Genomic DNA, 18,094 nt, shown 5'->3' with positions numbered 1-18,094 from the left:
AGTTGCTCTTCAAGCGGAAGGGATTCGCAGCAACTGGACGAGGTAGAATTTGAACGGAATGGCGGCTGCTCCATGTTCGGCGGCGGCAGCGGGTTTCAGTTGTTTCTACGCCCATCCGCGCTTGTTTATTCTTCGCAATTATCTGTTAACGGAACTACTGCTGTTATCAGCCAAATGCCCAACTTGTCAAAGAGGCATCGGTGGAGGCGATGGAAAAATACTAGTGAAACAGAGGCCAGCGGTGGCGAGGAGAAGCCCCGGAGTGGCGCCGAGTAAACCGGCTTCACCGGAATGAAAACTGGGGGGGTTAGACATATACTGCTTCGCAGTAATATTGAAGAGTGTAATATTTATTAGTCGTGTACACAACTTGTACTTTATAATTATTTTATATTGAAACTTAGAATAATCTTTTTGTTAGAAGGGAATAAACTTGTAAACTACCCAAACGGCTGAGTTTAGCGGAGCTGGCGATTCGGCCGATTCGGCGGAAAAGCGTAATTTTTTTTTTTTTTTGCCTGCGAATCGGAAATGGCGTGCGGCTGAAGCAGGGCGCCTGTAATGTGTTTAATTTCGTTTTTTAAAACTAACATTAGGGAAGCAGCACGTCATATAACCCCAAGTAAGCAACCATGTTGGTTCTTCATTTCTGCTCAAACGCCTCACTGCTGTCGCCTTACTCGGCGTGCGGTCGACATGCTGGCAAAATCTAGAAAGGGCGCTTCGTCTGCACTGAGTAACAGCTGATCGTTTACTTCGGTGCCTCAAAGGAGCGACAACGGCCCACTCGAACATAGGCACCACCGCTGTTTGTCGCTGATCCGTAGACTACGTTTTAATAGAGAGTTTAATAATCGTACGGAGCACTAAGTAAAGAAATAGCGTACGTTATTTCCTTACGTCGCTGCACTGCTACTTACTTTTGTGCTTAGCGTACGATCATGATACGTGCGCTATTTCCACAAAATATGGAACGTACGTTGTGGAACTTGCAAGCCGCTGTCGCGAGATCTGGAGCGCGAGACCCGCTTCAAAGGGCAACATTGCGACGGGAACGGAGAAAACACAGCGCCTTCATTTTTCGCCAGGCGACGACGCAAACCTGTTAACAGAAATATTAAGTGCAAATCATTTCAAGACATAACCGAAGTGGCCAACGATTCGCGCACACGTACAGGTGGCGTCGAAGAAGCAGTTCAGCAATCAGCACACAGAAGCAGGTCAACAACGGATACGCGGAATGTAGAACGCTCACGGATACACGGATCTCGCGAAGCGCACGAATTGTCCGATGAATTTGCTTGGTTTCGAATGATTTCAGGTAGCCACACGCGAAGTGCTTCGCCTTTTCTCTCGCAGACGGCGCCACCATAATTAACGAACGTTTGCGAAGCGCGACAGTTCCTGTTTACTAAAACTCGTTTCCCGCATCGCGCCGCTGCGTTCCGCTGCGCCGCTGCATTCCGTTCCGCTAACGCCCGTACCCTATACTAAAAATCTCTATTGACCGGGTGCTTCACCGGGTTCTTTGTTTGTTTGTTTTACAATTCGTGTATTGTTTTATGCCTGTTTTATATCTGAAGCACCTTAAGCCGTTTCTGTGAACAAATGTTAATTTTATTTGCTGAGAACGATGAACGTGCGATGCAAGATACCTCATCAGGCCGCACGACAAAAAGGTATTCGTACGTCATTCACCGCAACCTCACAGATGACCGTCGCTTTTTGCTAAGACAGGCAAAGAGACGCCACGTCGTTAAAACTGAAGCAGTGGAGAGCAGTTTACCGGCACTCAGAATTTTGTGAAAATTGTGAAACATCATACAATTGTGAAACATCATACAAACATATGTATGAAGGCGTCAAGCAGGAGATCCACTTTTACCGTGCGAATGTCGCTTAAAAGGGACATCCTGTGCTGTGGCTGGAGTGCATTGTTTATGACCCTGTGATATAGCTGGAGACAAGGAGACACAATCTCTCTAATGTTATTCACAGCATGTTCACAAGAGGTATTCAGAACATTAGATTGGGATCAGGTGGGCGTAAGGGTTTATGGAGAATACCTGAGTAACCTCCGATTTGCGGATGACGTTGCCTTGCTAAGTAACTCGGGGGATGAATTGCAAAGCATGCTTACCGCACTGGACAGGCAGAGTAGAATCGTGTGCCTGAACATTAATATGCAGAAAACTAAAGTAATGTTCAATAAACTCGAGACAGCACAGCGGTTTGAGATAGATGGTGAGGCAGTGGAGTGGTTAGCGAGCATACATACTTAGGCCAAGTAGTGACTCCGGATCCCAACCATGGGGCAGAGATAATTAGAAGGATACTAATGGGGTGGAGTGCATTCGGCCGGCATTCTCAGATAATGAATGGCAGCCTACCATTGTGCCTGAAGAAGAAAGTGTATGACAGCTGCATCTTACCGGTACTCACCTACGGGGCAGAAACTTGGCTCACTAAGAGGTGTTCAACTTAACTTCACAACGATTCAGCGGAAAATGGAGCGGAAGATGATAGGTGTAACATTAAGGGACAAGAAGAGAGTGGAGTGGGTCAGGGAACAAACGCGTGTTAAGGACATATCAGTAGAAATTAAGAAGAAATGGACGTGGGCAGGGCATGTAATGCGAAGGCAAGATAACCGTTGCTCATTAAGGGTAACAGAGTGGATCCCTAGAGAAGGCAAGCGTTGCAGGGGGCGGCAGAAAGTTAGATGGGCAGATGAGATCAAGAAGTTTGCGGGGATAAATTGGTAGCAGTTAGCACAGGACCGGAGTAATTGGAGATTAATGGGAGAGGCCTTTGCCCTGCAGTGGGCGTAAATAGGCTGCTGCTGATGATGGTGATGATATACCTGCACCTAATCTGCTGAAAAATTTAAGATGCCTTCTCCCATCTTGCACAGGTAGAACGTCTCAAAAGATTCTGATCGACGGGCTAGCGGCTGCGTCACCTACTTCTGGCTGTTACCAAGTTTCAGATTTTATCCACCCTCTGCTCTTCACTGCAGCTTTATATTGCCATGCGGTGTGTTCGCTGTTTTGAGAAGCTTCTGTTATTTGTTAATCAGATATTCTTCCGCTGTTTACATTGTGCTGGCACGTGCTGGTTGAAAGAACTCCACTCTACAGCTGTAAGCTTTTTAGTGGTTCTTTTAATGTTTTTTTTTTTAACGTAGCCTAGCGTACAGGTGTTCACCACTTACAGTAACCATTTTGTTGGTTTCTGTATAACGCACTCTGCGTCCATTGGTATCCTTGTTTCAAAAATGGTAATTCAGTTAGGCAGCCACAAGCTAAATCCTGGTACCAATATATCGACAGTCACTCTTGCATTGAACGATAAATACACTCATGGGACTGCTGATGCCTGCACACATTACCACTGCATAGTACGCTTATTTGCTAACCCGCCGGGGTGGCTCAGTGGCTAAGGCGTTGCGCTGCGGAGCACGAGGTCGCGGGTCGGGTTCAATTCTCGGTGACGGTGGGAGCTTTTCGGATGGAGGTGCGCAGAAACACCCGTGTGTGCGATGTTTAGCGCACGTTAAAGAATCCCAGGTGGGCAAATTAATCCGGACCTCTCCAATATGGCGCGCCTTGTCGCCTGCGTTGCGTCGGCGCGTTAACACTACAATAAATGAAATACGCATATTTGCTCTCCTCTATCCCTCAAAAGTTCTAAAACCTTCATGGTAAGTTCGCACTCTTGCTTTTGTTATACTTGACAATGCTTTGCTGATTTAGTATTGCAACGCGTGGCTGCGGCGAGTGCTTTTTTATGGATGAGTGAAACTGAATTTTGCACTTGCTTTCGGCAGAATAAATTCCCTCCTTACTCTCACCAACTCTTCCTGTGTCTGCTCAACCTGTCTCCCTATAGACGCTCACTCATGGGTCCAGTATTGCAAACAGTTGCTGTAGCTGCATCTAGAACTGGATAGAACAACACTATGACCAATGTAGACTGACCACGATTTCATTGAATGGCAGGTATACCAGCGATCGCTTCTTAGAGGCATATAACTTCATCAGTACATAGCTAATTAAGCCGTAGTTTGTGGCTAAAAAGTATTGTCAAGCCCCCAGCAATCATTACCAAGTTCTGTTTCAACAGGTAAGTCTATTATACCGTTTAATATGTACGCTTGGCCCTCCCTGTCTGATACGGTTTAACGAGACCCAACTGCAGCATACTACAGACTACAGACAGACTACACTGTTGTTACATTCATTTTCATAACACCATGCGTTATACATTTAAAGGGATTCCACAAGTTTGCATGGTCACGGGTGGTGGCAGTGATTTTGCGTGCGCCGTGTTCACGACAATGTTGGCAGGCAGCTTATTGCCAGCGTAAAAGGGCTGTGGTGTGCGTGCGCGAACAGCGCAGCAGACGACGATTCTACTGGCGGAATCATAATGTGTATGCGACCTACCCTCGCTTGTTTCGCCGCATTGTGCCGTGATACGGTGCTAACCCACCCGCCGGTCAACAATCCCGCGATATTCGTCGTTGTACACACATACTTTCTGCTTGTAAAATATTTTTATTTGATTGATTGATTGATTGATTGATTGATTGATTGATTGATTGATTGATTGATTGATTGATTGATTGATTGATTGATTGATTGATTGATTGATTGTAGGGTTTGACGCGCCGACGCAACGTAGGCGATGACGGCGCCGTAATGGAGGGCTCCGGATTAATTTAGACCAACTGGGGATCTTTAACGTGCGCCGAAATCTCGGGATTTTTATTTGGCTTACCTGCTACCGCACTCCTGTTGCCCTCGCAATCGTCGTCATGAACGGGACTAGGATGGAACAGCGTGTTCATACCGTCTACCTGGGGCGGAATCCAGAGTTTTCGTCCGTTTTGAGAATTGCCGTGAACATGACTAGTGCTAAAGTAGATGCTACACGGCGATGCTACTGGTTTCCGCATCCATTTCATTCCAGCCGAGCAGTATTTGCTCATTGGAGCGACTGGAATCGTGCCCTAGCAGCAATTCTTCCCCGGAACGAGCCGTTGCCGCTTTCGACACCGAAACCGAAACTGATTGCGCAGAAAAATCAGCAGCCAAGTACACTTAACAAGAGTCACGGCTCCAGTTTAACAAATGACAGGTCTAAGTCACACAATCAGCTCCAAGGTGCCTGGACGGCTGCAGCGCCAGTGTCCCTTCTAGTTTTCAGTATGAAACTCTATGGTGTTCACGGCGCGACCTGGGCAATCAGGCGCATATATGTAATAGGTCACTCCAGATTCCTTTAACGTGTTGCAGAGGGTCAGACAAACTTACATTTGCAAACTTCCCCTTCAGAGAACTGAGGCATGTGCTCAGCGGCGGAAGCCTCGAGTCCCCAGTGCGAGTATAACTGAAACACTCGCTTGCAGGTAGCACTGAAAAAGAAGACAAGTGCCGTGGTTTACCGCGGCTAAACCAAATTTGTCGAGCGATAGCTCGGTTTTCGCGCCGAGAACGCGCAGTGAGTGCGCGCCTGATCGCACCGCAAGACAAAACGCAGAGGCTGCTTGGCGCAGTGCCCGGTCATAGAGTCAAAGCCGTTTATAGCGAACTGCAATATGCACCGTGATTAGTTCGATATATCCAATAGCTCGATATAGCCGAACCTGCCAATAACGAGCTTATTGTTGCGAATTCGCGATCCCCAGGAGCCCCTCCCCCCCCCCCTCCCAACTCCGCCATCCCCGCATGCAGAAACGAACACAGTAAAGTAGCCATTACCATATCCAAAATAATCCATTTGTTGCAAGTAATAAAGCTACTTCCCGCCTTAACTGCCTACATTGCAAAAAAAAAAAGAAGCAGTGATTTTTGTCTTCACTTTCGTTTTGGCGGCTTCACCTAGCATAGCATTCTCTACACGAAACATTGTTTGCACCAGTTCGAGCCCGCGTCCTCCAAATTCGAAGAAGCATTGGCGGAGCACATCGACTGCCGAAAGCACTTCATTATAAGTGTCGGACGGCTTTCACTCGCGACATCATCGGGAACGTTGGCGAGCTCTTCGCGGAACATTAATTTTTCCCCCTTTTTTTCCCCCCACAGTTCACCGATGCTGGTGTCTTGGTCCCGACTCGCTGAGTGGGCGGGTTCCGTCGTGAGTCCCGCGCTGCGGAAATAGTTACGGAAAGTGTCGGGCGTCATGTCGCTCCGTGCAAGGCGCAATGTCTCAGTCGCGGGTCTTGCTCCGTGGTCGCGGCCAATCCACATCTCAACCGCCGCTCCGAGACCATGCATTTCGGCGGCCATTCTAGGCGCGCAGAGTTCGATATATCGGATGTGAACTTCGTTATAAGGAATATGTTTCCCATGTATTTCCGTAACTGAATTATTTTTGTTCGATATATAGCATAATTCGCTCTACCCGGGTTCGTTATAGCCGGGTTTGACTGTAGCCTCCTCGCCAACACAGCAGAACCTGGGATTAGGACGCCTCCAAAGCGAACGGCGGAATTTCTGGCACTGGGCAGGCACAAAGGGGTTATACAGGATCATGATTGACAATCCAGCGCGCGAAAACACGGCAATGTTCTCCTCATGGTCGTGCAGAAGTTAGTCAAATGGATAAAAGGAAAAGATACGGCAGGTTCTGTGACGCAGCCACCAAGGCAAAGAAAAAGATACCCCGTTGTGATACCGTATAAGCACCGGCTCTCTCATAACTTAAAAAACGTGGCAAAAAGATACGCTGTCGACGTGGTATTCTCGGCTCAAAATAAATTAGGAAAATTGTGCAGTAGGGTTGACCGAAGATTAGCTTCCCGGAATACAAAAAAAAGTGTGCCCGATAAATCATTCAGACCCATTTGTGAAATGTGCAATGGGTGTCGTGTATATGTTACCACTTCGGTGTGGACATATATATGTGGGACAAACCGGGAGGTGTCTGAACACCAGGTTGTCCGAGCACCAGCGTTCATTTAAAACGAATCCAAACAGCCACCTGGCAAAACACTGCTGCAAACAAGATTGTGAGCCGCTTTTCAATGAAACCACTGTGTTGTCGAGACACAAAGATAAAACAACACGGGAAATTATCGAGGCCTTTCAAATCAGACGAGCTGCTGACCGTTGTATAAGTATGCCCTCAATAGTGCTGCATGACCGGGAATACGCGTATCTGAGTGACGCCTTTGCATGACCAAGTAAACCAGACTACACATGTGCAAACCGATTAATGATTGCGTTTTTTTTTGTTTGTGGTTAGCGGGTGCAATAAGTTACCGCCACGTGGGAGACTGATCTGTATATATGACCAATGTTTTCTTCGAAATAAATCAGTTGTGAGTGCAGCGCTGTCCTGTCTAACTCTCGTTCTTTTTGTGCCGTGTTTTCGCGCGCTGGATTGTCAATCATGAACTTTCACCAACTCGCCCAAATCACAGTCCTCTTGGGTTATACAGGAGGCTATGGCCCGGTCTAGGCGCGAACGCGCCGTGAACTTCGATAGAATCCAGATCCTCCTCGTAATATTTTATGATAAGATGGTGTTGCCAATGCTGTTGTTACCTCTGTTGCCAATGCACGACACCGTGCTGACCCCAAAACAAATGGACTTTTTCACACGGCCTTCCCGCTTCTTCAGCATTGTGATAGGAAACAGAGAAATATTCACAATACGCTTATAGCAGACGTCTATAAATACCAGTTGGTTGCATTTAATGAAGCCTAAAAATCATCGAGATGTTACTTCGCCAAGTTAGCAAAAAAAGCGCAGTTCCAGGTCCGGGTAACCACAAAGTGAAACCAGGAACCTGTCGTAAAAATTCTTATTGGGTGTAAACGGGCCTTCCCATAAAAATAAAGGCCCTGGGCCCCAAATGATCGTATATAAAAATGCTTATACAAACCTTGAAAGATTCCTGCACAGAAATACATCTATGTGACGTACTAAAGCGGACTTCAAAGTGAATCAGAGTAAGGTTTCAGAGTAAAATCAGAGTAAAAATCAGAGTAAAGTGAATCTTCGTAATGCTGGCTTTCATGACGGTGTGGTGCACTAAAAGCTGCTGGTAAGAAAAATTGAGTTCATTCGTTCTCATATCTAGTTCGCAAACACATTCAATCAGCAACACGAAAATCACCAGCACGAAACTCAGCGACGTAACTAAGAAGGGATACTCACATGGAGAAAGCTTGGGTTTCGCACAGTTTATTTTTGAGAAATTCTTGTTCAAATTTCTGAGTTTTGTTATGCCAGATTTCAATATTTTTCAGATAACATTTTGAAATTGCAGGTTTAACACTATTTCACTCAAAATAGTCAGGACACACTAAGGCGGCCGGCTCTCATCTCTTCTTCGGCATTCCGATGCGATTTATCGGTTTGCTATGGTATTAAGTGTTCCCCTAGAGAATTGTGAATGTACGTTAAGTGTTGCAAGGTGGCCGTTATTGCCAACCTTTTCCTAAAGACTGCCGAAAAGAGAAAGCGAGGACGTTTTGGACGATCGTTCTCCCCGCTCCCCTTCCGTCCAGTGGCCGGCAGTGAGACTGACAATGTCGTTGTCGGAGCTCTCAGGCCCTCTTCATCCGGGGAACTATTAGGCATGAACTTGCAGCCACTTTCGTGACGTGTCGGTGAACGTAAATAAATAGCCGGGAGAAAATGGAGCTGTCTGACGAACATCATTACCGTTTTCTTTCTTACTCGCAGGCTATATACCACGCGACATGCATCGCCTCCGCTAGGTACCATTTTCAGCGCCGAGGTTTCCACTCGAAAGAGCTGAACGCCACTCCCCAAAAATCAAAACGATTACAGTTCCGCGTTCACCTGTCTTTAGAAGGGAAATCTTAGCACTTGGTGAGCCTACCTCGATGAAATCTTTCAAGAGGTAGTCTGTTAAGCGTGTACCGTTGACCTTCTTGGTTACCTAAAGTGAGTATATAGTCTCAAAGGCGAATATATTACTCAAGTGACATCTAGACATCTCCCCGCTAGTGTACCCAAACAAGTTCTAGACTAAATTTATGCCTAATTCAGTACTTTCGTATTTCACGGATCCGTCCAGAGATAGGTGAGGGTAGAACGTTCGCTAGGTTCCACACCACGAGAACAGCAAAACACGCTGGCAGTGGTTTCCAATGCAACGGCCTTTTTTGTCGCGTAAAACACCGTTAGCCTCCCCATAAATAGTACGCCATGGTCAGAATTATTACTTCAACGCTCTATAACAAAAATGGAAATAAAAAGAAAACAATTTGGAGAAAGAGATTCATCCCGACCCTGCAAAAATGGATGCCCGTGAAAGTGTTACAAAACTACTACGCCTTCTTACTGGGAATAAACTGTTTTAATACCTTACAGTAACCCTGTGAATAATCGCTTTGTCGGCGCTGCAGTATGGACGCTGTTGGGTTCCGTGCTAAACTTCTGCTTGTCGTGTCTCTGGCGCTGTGCTTACTGAGTAACACTATCCCCTTCCTACCTGGATTTCCCCTAACACCCAGCCTCCTGGGGACGAATGTTATAATTTTTGGTAGCGCGTGAGCGCCACTCTTCGTATCTTGCCTTTCTTTCCATTTTCCAGCCTCTCGTATTTAGCCTGCTCTTCGGAAGTACTAACTCTGCGGGTCTTGCCCACAGCGGTGCGCGCACCGGGCTAGCGCCTACAAATGCATACCTGGCTGGAGTCCGTAAAATGTCCACAGAACAGCTAACTCCCGGCACGCGCTCAATGCCATGACGCGCTTTATCACAACAGGGCTTGAGGGGCGCCTCCCCTCTAGCCCGATTTTGATAAAGCGCGGCGTACGTGTGACGTGTACCGCGCTGAGTGGCGTCAACACGGGTGAATGGCTTTGCGGCGCTTTGCAGCCGCTGAGCTCCAGATGCGCGCGTCCGGAGGACTGAAGTACTCAGCCCGTAGGTCTCCGGGCAATTACATTTTCGCAAAATTAACGCGGGATATCGGGTTGACTGATGATCCTCTACAATTTCCACATTATAATCACGCGCCTGACTGACATAATTAAAAAGTCAATTGTTACCTTAAATAGCAATTGCAATTCGTTTTATTGAGCCCGCCACAGCGCCTGATCACATAGCGCAAGAAAAACAACTCTGAAAGCCAATTTTTAGTCTTCGCTGAGACGTGCTGTAGAGCAGATGCAATACACCACGAAGATTTCTAAATGATCTCGGGGTGGAATAAAACTCACCACCAAACGTATATAGCTACGATTTAAGAACGGGAGCTTCATAACTGAAAAATTTCGTCAGTGGAATCAATTTCATTCATTAATAAAAAAACCTATGATATGCTTTCAGAAGTTTCCCGTCAAGGCGGACGTGTACTGACAGAGCTGCGACAATTTTCAAATTTTCGATAGGAAACCGACTAACACGTGTCCTTCCCTTCGAGTTGTTGATCCATTCGCTCTCGCGCTACAAACGACTAGCGTCCTGGTTAGCTCAGTTGGTAGAGCTACTGCTCCGGTTAAGCGGTGGTCCCGGATTCGAATCCTAGACCAGGACGAATTTTTCTTTAACTGCGAAGTTTCTGAGAAAGTTGTATAGCTTTCCTTTGTAGCCGTTGGCTGCGTTGAGGTGGATGCCACATTTTCCTTCACAGAAACTTACTCCACCTTGGGGATTTCCCCTAAATCTGGTCGACCAAATCTGCCATGTAAGTTCTAATATCCTTTCGCACACCGCTTGCATAAAGCTTTAGAGCACCTTTGTACCAAATCTGAATCTCCTAGAACTAATAGACTTACAGATATAAACGTTTTCTTTTCTTCGGCGCGGGAGTGGCCGCGATGAGTCACACGTGGTGTCAAAGTAAGTAAAACAAACCTAGTTTACTTCTGCGACAGGGTGGCCCCTTAAAGGCCCTGCTCGCGTTATCGCGTGACTGTTCCGATAGCCCTGACAAGTAAAATCAGATCGCTAGGCGCATTTTTGGTAAATTTAGGGGTGAGTCACGAGGAATGGGAAACTTTTCCCACGTGTATTTGTTTTATTTTGAACACAAAAAACATGGTTGATGGATTATTTTACAAGTTGAAACCGGCTGCACAAATTCTTTTAGGCACTGGTTTCTATCACTCCTGGCGTCACTGCTAAAATTATTTGTAATAGCTGTAAATTGTCCCATTCCACCCGTTCCTTTGGGTGGAGTGGGACATCACGTGGGAGGTATGGGACGTCTGTAAAGTATTGCTCACAAAATTTTCAGCGGACATTGTAAACCGACAGTGCAACATCATACCTGAAGCAAGATTGCAGACCCTTTGTTTTCCCGGTAGGTCTTGGCGCTTTAGCTTCATAACAATCTCCGTCATTGGCACAGTCCCTATATCTTTATTGAGGAGGAAAGTAAAACTTTGAACTTTTTTCTTTCTTGCACAAGAACTGGACACTGACGTCAAAGTTGTCATGCTCTCGACTTTGCATGTGTAATAGACGTCAGAATCTTTTACCAAACCTGACATGAAAAAAGTCATCTTTCGACACTTGAAAAGGTTCATTGGAGAAATCTGCCTCAGAAATGTCGCACTTATCGTCGAAGCTTGACATGTCGCTATCTCAGTCGTCGAATGCTACAGCAACAGTTTCCTTTTCGCTTGAAGAACTGGAATCCTTCTGAAGTAGCCGTTTCTTTTTTGAACGGGAAGTGACGACATTCTTAGCTGTGTTAGGGGCTCTTTTTACAGACTGTTCCATGCAAACCTCTCTGCAGCTTCTTGTTCAATCGCAAGCTTCTCTGGTGTATATGTAAGGGCTTCGGTCCTACATTTCTTCCTTCCTCTTTGACCTGCGTTACGCGGTGAAGCCTTGCGGTATGGTCTAAGGTCAGTTGGAACAATTCGACTTGGAGATGCAGTCGGCGCCGAGGCTGCTTTGGAGACAGTGGTCGTGAAGTCAGAGGCATTTCGAGCTCCGTCAGTGTTCGTCTGAGGGTTCGAATCATTCTCGAGACAGCTTGAACTGTCCGTTGCACGGATGATGTTTGCTGTTTGCAGTGGCACCTCTCCACTTGAGTACTTTACGGGTCTGTCAGTGACTGATGACATCATGTACTTTTCCGAAGTGAAGGGCTGCCTAATGAAAGGCCGAATCCCCGTTTTCTGAAAGCCTGAAACTATGTTCTTTTGTGTCCTCGTTAACACTTAGGCGGATCCAACTAGTTCTGCAACATCGTAGACAGAGATGGCTTTTTCTGGGTTATTAATGAGCCAATCATTGCATGCAGCGTTGTACCGAGGTCTAAATGGTCCGTCCACGGGCACATCAAGTGGCTGCAGGCGGTGGCTACAGTGTGGGGGAAACTAAGAATGGTCGCTTCCGGTGATCGAAGCGAAAGCTCAGGATGGCGGTCCATGAAGCCCAAAAACCAGTCTCGTCCAGCTACTTCCTTGAGCTCCCATGACACCGGGCACTTTAGGTTTAACGCTGTTTGCAAACTGGTATGCCAGTGAACGAACCTGTATCCTGGTAAGGCCATAATGCCTCTTGCTAGCCTTCATCAAATATTCATTCAACAGTACTTCATCTTCTCCTGTGAAGACCGTACCGCAGGCCACATTGGACTTCAACAAGATGCTGCCTCTGTGACTGCAGTCCTGGTACTGCTGGACTGCTCGGACAAGCGATGACTTTGATATTTTAAGAGCTTGTTCTACGTCTCTATGCTTTTCTGTTAATCGCACATGAATCTAACAGCATCCAGCATCAAACTGTTGAATGTCTGAACTCTGTCAGGATGCTTTTTCTGTCCCATTCCTCCAAACATCCCAAACCATCCGAAACCTCCCAAAATCCCAAATGTAAAAAAAACAGTCACCCTAGCGTCGAGAAGTTTCCCGTCATGGCGGACGTGTTTGGACGGAGCTGCGAGAATTTTCAGATTTTCGACAGAAAATTTGCCATGTAAGTCTAATCCTTTCAGACTCCTCCTTTATAAAGCTCTAGAGCACCTCTGTACCAAATTTGAATCTCCTAGCACCAATAGATTCACAGATATTAACATTCTCTTTTCTTCGGCGCGGGGATGGCCGCGTTGAGTCACACCTAGTGTCAAAGCAAGTAAAACAAACCTAACCAACTTCCGCTACAGGGTGGCCCCTTGAAGGCCGTGCTCGCGTTATGGCGGGACTGTTCCGATAGTTTGACAAGTTAAATGAGCTCGCTAGGCGCATTTTTGGTAAAGTTGCAGATAAAATCCCAAATGTAAACAAAACGGACCCCGTAGCCCCATTTGGAGAAGCTGCCTGTGCGAAATCGCAGAATAAGCAAGCAATTCACCCGGCGGGGCCTTTAAACAGTTGAAATAGGTTATAAACCATTCCGCTGCATCGCACGGGCACTTAGAAACAAGGAAAGGCCGTATAATAACAGCGCGCGACGAAAACGCGATATGAACAACCCGCCTTAACCAGAAGTCTAACCTGCCCAGTCAGCGGGGTTAAATTTGAAAAAAGGAAATTATTCGCAATCGGGGGTCAAAGATTGTTGGCAAAGCTAACGAAGACCTTCCACAGCGTCGTACACAAAGTTACGAAGGGAAAAAAGCTTTTAAAAAACTTTAAATAAGTTCAGCGCTACGTCAGAAACGCTGCGCCCATACCGGGCTAGGAATAGGACGACGGCCCAGGGACGCAGATAGCATCGCTGAAATTTGAATAACTCGACAACCCCTGGGCGCAGAGAAAAGTACAACCACTCGCTGTGACCGCCCGAACGAGGGCTACCCAGATACGTAATCCGTTTATGTGTAGAATAGACGAAAATAGAGTCTTTGCACAACTGTCGTGGTCCCAATGTGTTCGGACATTAGACAGACCAAGGTTGCTTAACTTTTGCGCATTCCTGCGAAAATGTCACCGTTTTTGGCGCAGCGTACGATAAACAGTTTTAGGCTTATAATAGCATTAAAAAGGTGAAGAGGGACTCTAATACAACATCAGCGGCCTTTGTGGCCAGCTCAGCTCATATTACCCATTTTTTTTCGTAGCTATACACTTGAGCATGGCAGTGGCTTAACGAGCAGAACGAGGTCAGTGTAGACAGGCTGAATGACAACCTAACAGTGGTCCTCAGTGAATCAGCAGCAGCTGTGGGAGAAACATCATGTAGGGAACAAACTGGAAAACTAAGAAAACGAAGGAACTAATTGCCAAACATAAAAACATCAAAGTGTCAAGTACGGCGGATAAAATTGAATTATACGAGCCTTCAAAACTCATTAGCAAAAGTAAAAAAACGACCTTCGTAATATAACATGGAAGTGGTCGAGAACATAGAGTTTCATACTAATATACACTAGAGGGGACACTGGCGCTAGTGTCTATGCGAGCCGTTGATCGTCTGCTTCAACCCCCATGAGGGCGGCCATGCCAGATAGACGTGTGATTTTCGAACTTGGCTTGACTATGCCAACATCTTGACTTGACTCGAAATATCTTTTTTAAATTGAAAAGCTACAACTAATGTTTATTACAGTATAAATTATTAATCGCATAAACAACTTGTACTATACGTTAAGTTTTAATTAAGGTTTAGCAGTACTCTTTTATAAGAGGGAAAGTGATTTGTGAACGGCATACGCGGCTGAGTTTAGCGGAGCCGGTGATTCGGCGGCGAAGCGTATTTTTTCTCGTTTTTGTTTTTTTTTTTTTTTTTTGCTTGCGAGTCGGCGGTCATGGTCAACGGTGGCATCGGTGGCATGTGTCTGCTGAAGGGCCGCTGCACAGCGTTAAATTTCGTTCTGGAAGACTACGAGTAGCGGAGCGACGCGTCATATAACCCCAAGTAAGTATACACGGTTGTTGTTCATTTCCACTCATAAGTGTAATTGTTGTCGCCTTACCCGACGTGCGGTCGGCATGCTGACAAAATCGTGAAAGGACGCTGAGTAACAGCTGATCGTTTGCTTTGGTGCCTTAAACAAGCCATAACGGCCAACTCGACCACGGAACTCGACCATATCACCTCTGTTCGTCGCTAACACGCAGACGATGTTTTATTGACCGGATGGTTAATGGGGTTCTTTCTTTGTTGTACTATTCGTGTATTCTTGATGTCTTGACTCACTGTAGAGCTGTTTCTGTGAGCAAATGTTAATTTTATATGTTGAGAGCGACAAACGTAGGAAACAGGGTATCTTATCAGGCCACACAGCGAAAAAATTCTCGTACTTCATTCGTGTTAACCTTCCAGAAGACGGCCTCGTCTTGCTAAGAGCGGCAGGCATGCAGGGCGTTCTGGAGCAGTGGGCTGCATTTTACAGGAGTTCCTAATTTTGTGAAAATTCCCGTGTATAATGTTTCTATTAGATGGCCAATAACGCGCACTGATATATCTAAGCACCGTGTGTGTACATTACACGCCCACAAGTACCAATCATCACCTGTCTAACCGAGGTCTCACGCCCAGATATAACCAGGTACGCGTGTGAAATTGAAGGCTCTCTATTTTTTCCAGTGCCTCTATACAAGCGTGCCGAAGCGCAGGAACAGTTTGAAATTACGTGCGAAGGTGTCAAACAGCGTAAATGTTGCTGATCAGACGGTGCTTGCCTAAATAGCAACTAAATAGTGCCTCTGGGGTACCATTTCCATAATACACAAGCTGCCTTCATGCATTCGTTGTTCCGTAGCTGTTCCACAATAAGTTCAAAACATTTACTCATTTTGTGTGGTTGTTCAGTCTTGAATAATCCAACTGCTAAAGTCATGTCTTGTTAAAGCACGACCTCTGAAAACATTGTTGGCGTCCTGTGTGTTTATTGTATGTGCCTTCTCTTTGGTTTAAGTAATGACTTCAGTGTCAACACGGCAGCGCGCAGCTGATCGTAACTGTGTGTTTTTATGAGAAAGCCAGAGTCATTGAATATGTTATGTTGCTGGAACCCTTTTTGTAAATAAGCATGCTGGTGTGCTGGATTTTAAGAGTACATACTTGTGCTCTAAATATCTGTACAAAAGCCTTGCAAAACCTTCAATGATGCCATCCATTTCGATACAGGTCCCAGCTGTGTCAGCAGTGCAAGGAGCAGACCAGCAGGCAACACAAGAAGCTGCACCAGGCATGCAACCAGTTTCCAAGTCAGGGTCATTGGATGGATCATCAGCAGCACAAGACAAGGCAGGCATGCCGCCAAGCTGCCAAAAACACAAAAATTCTAGCCAGGGCCACTGTTGAAAAAGCAAAAGGGCTTGGGGAGAGGTTGATTGCAGCCTACGATATGTAAATAGTAAAAACAATCCTGTACATTCAGCTGCACAATAAAGAGAAAAACAAGTGGTGAGGAAAGTGCCTTGTAGTGCATGGAAGATGTTCTTTGAATCTTGCTTGTTAGGCACTCAAGATTCGAACTATTTTTCTCGGGTGCAAAAAAATTAGTTGTTCAAAACCATCCATTGTATGCATAAATGTGACTTATAGCAGTGGCTTCATTTGCGATAGCCTTGGCACAGCATGAAACCAACTTCATTTAACTACCATGAGCAGCCATTTGAAGACTTGTGTACGTGCTTATTGAACTGAAAGAATGAAGTGGAAGTATTCTGCCTGGTATTTTAGCCCACTGTGTTCCAAAGTGGTATTCACTTGAGGGACCCTGCTGAGGAGGACTGTGTGTGGTGCCAATGACTGTGAGAGAGCTGGCACGTCCTCACTGCCCATGTAAACCTCTATTGAAGCCAGGTTCTATTGTGCACCTTTCACAAACTTTTTTGTGACGCCGCCACCTCCTCCAGCAACATATTCATGAAGGTGTGACGTAGGGGATCAGCTTTCACCACGTGAATGTCAGTTAAAACTTACATTATACGTTGTGGCTGCAGTGTTTTGTTTATGCACCATTGATGTCTGCCCAAACAATGGATTGAAAAATGTTAAGCTGCCCTTTCCCATCTTGCACTGTCAGTACGGCTCAAAAGGTTCTGATCAGTGGGGTAGAAGGCTGCCTCACCTACTTCTGGCTGTTATCAAGTTGCAGATTGTATCCACCCACTGCTGTTCACTGTGGCTGTATATTGTCATGCCGAGTGTACGCTCTTTTAAGACCCTTGTTTCGTTCGTTGATCAGATATTGTTGCCCTGCTTCTACTGTGCTGGCAGATGCTGATCGAAACACTTCTGCTCTAGGGTTTTTTTTTTTCTAGCTAAGCTTTTCTAGGGTTCCTTTCATGCAATCTTTTTACCGTAACCTAACGTCGCATTTGTTCACCACTTACAGTAACCATTTTGTTGATTCCTGCATAAAGCAGCCTGCGTACATCAGTATGCTGGTTGCGAAAATGGCAATGCTGGTAGGTAGCTACAAACTAAATCCTGGTACCAATATGTTCACAGTGGCTCTTGGATGGGACAATAAATACATTGATGCGACATGCTTATGCCTTCACTCATTTTCACTGCATAGTTTGCATGTTTGCTGTTCACCAGCCTTCAAAATTTCAAAACAACTTCCTCAAGGTAAGCTTGCACTCTTGCTTTTGTTGTATTAAGCAATGCTGGCTCTTGGATGGGACAATAAATACATTGATGCGACATGCTTATGCCTTCACTCATTTTCGCTGCATAGTTTGCATGTTTGCTGTTTACCAGCCTTCAAAAGTTCAAAACAACTTCCTCAAGGTAAGCTTGCACTCTTGCTTTTGATGTATTAAGCAATGCTGTGCTTTTTTTATTAGTGTTACAAAGTATGACTGTGGTGAGGGCTTTTTTATAAATGAGTGAAACGGAATTCTGCACTTTGCTGTTGGCACAATAAATTCACACAGTACTCGCTTAGTGCAGTCGCCAACTTTTTCTCTGTGCTCAATATGCCTGTCTCCAGGCGCTGAGCCAGGGTTCCACTAACGCAAACAGTTGCTACAGCAACACCTGCCACTGGATGGGGAACATGACCAATGTAGAATCACAGCGACTTCATTGAATAGCAAGCATGCATGCCGGTGATCGCCTCATATGGCTTCACCAGTACAGCCGGTAAAAGGCTTGTCTATAACACAGCTTTCGTACTCAGCCCTATCCTGCCCCGCCGGTGGGGGATTTCAATAAAACTACTGCGGAATTCTGAAGTCTTAGCCCTTAA

The 18,094-nt window shown here is 45.9% G+C and overlaps 1 long non-coding RNA gene across 1 annotated transcript; it reads left to right on the top strand.

Annotated features, from left to right (window-relative positions):
• Positions 1-14,684: 14,684 nt before the first annotated feature.
• On the top strand, positions 14,685-17,389 carry LOC144141237 (uncharacterized). Its single transcript, XR_013316494.1, has 2 exons — positions 14,685-14,802; positions 16,018-17,389. It is a non-coding gene; the product is annotated as an uncharacterized LOC144141237 (long non-coding RNA).
• The last annotated feature ends 705 nt before the right edge of the window (positions 17,390-18,094 follow it).

The sequence above is a fragment of the Haemaphysalis longicornis genome, unplaced genomic scaffold (assembly GCF_048455015.1).
Source record: "Haemaphysalis longicornis isolate Haplotype H1 unplaced genomic scaffold, Haemaphysalis longicornis Haplotype H1 scaffold_1, whole genome shotgun sequence".
Lineage (NCBI taxonomy): Eukaryota > Metazoa > Arthropoda > Arachnida > Ixodida > Ixodidae > Haemaphysalis > Haemaphysalis longicornis.
Note: the sequence above shows the minus strand (reverse complement) of the source record. Positions and strands in the feature narration are given on the sequence as shown.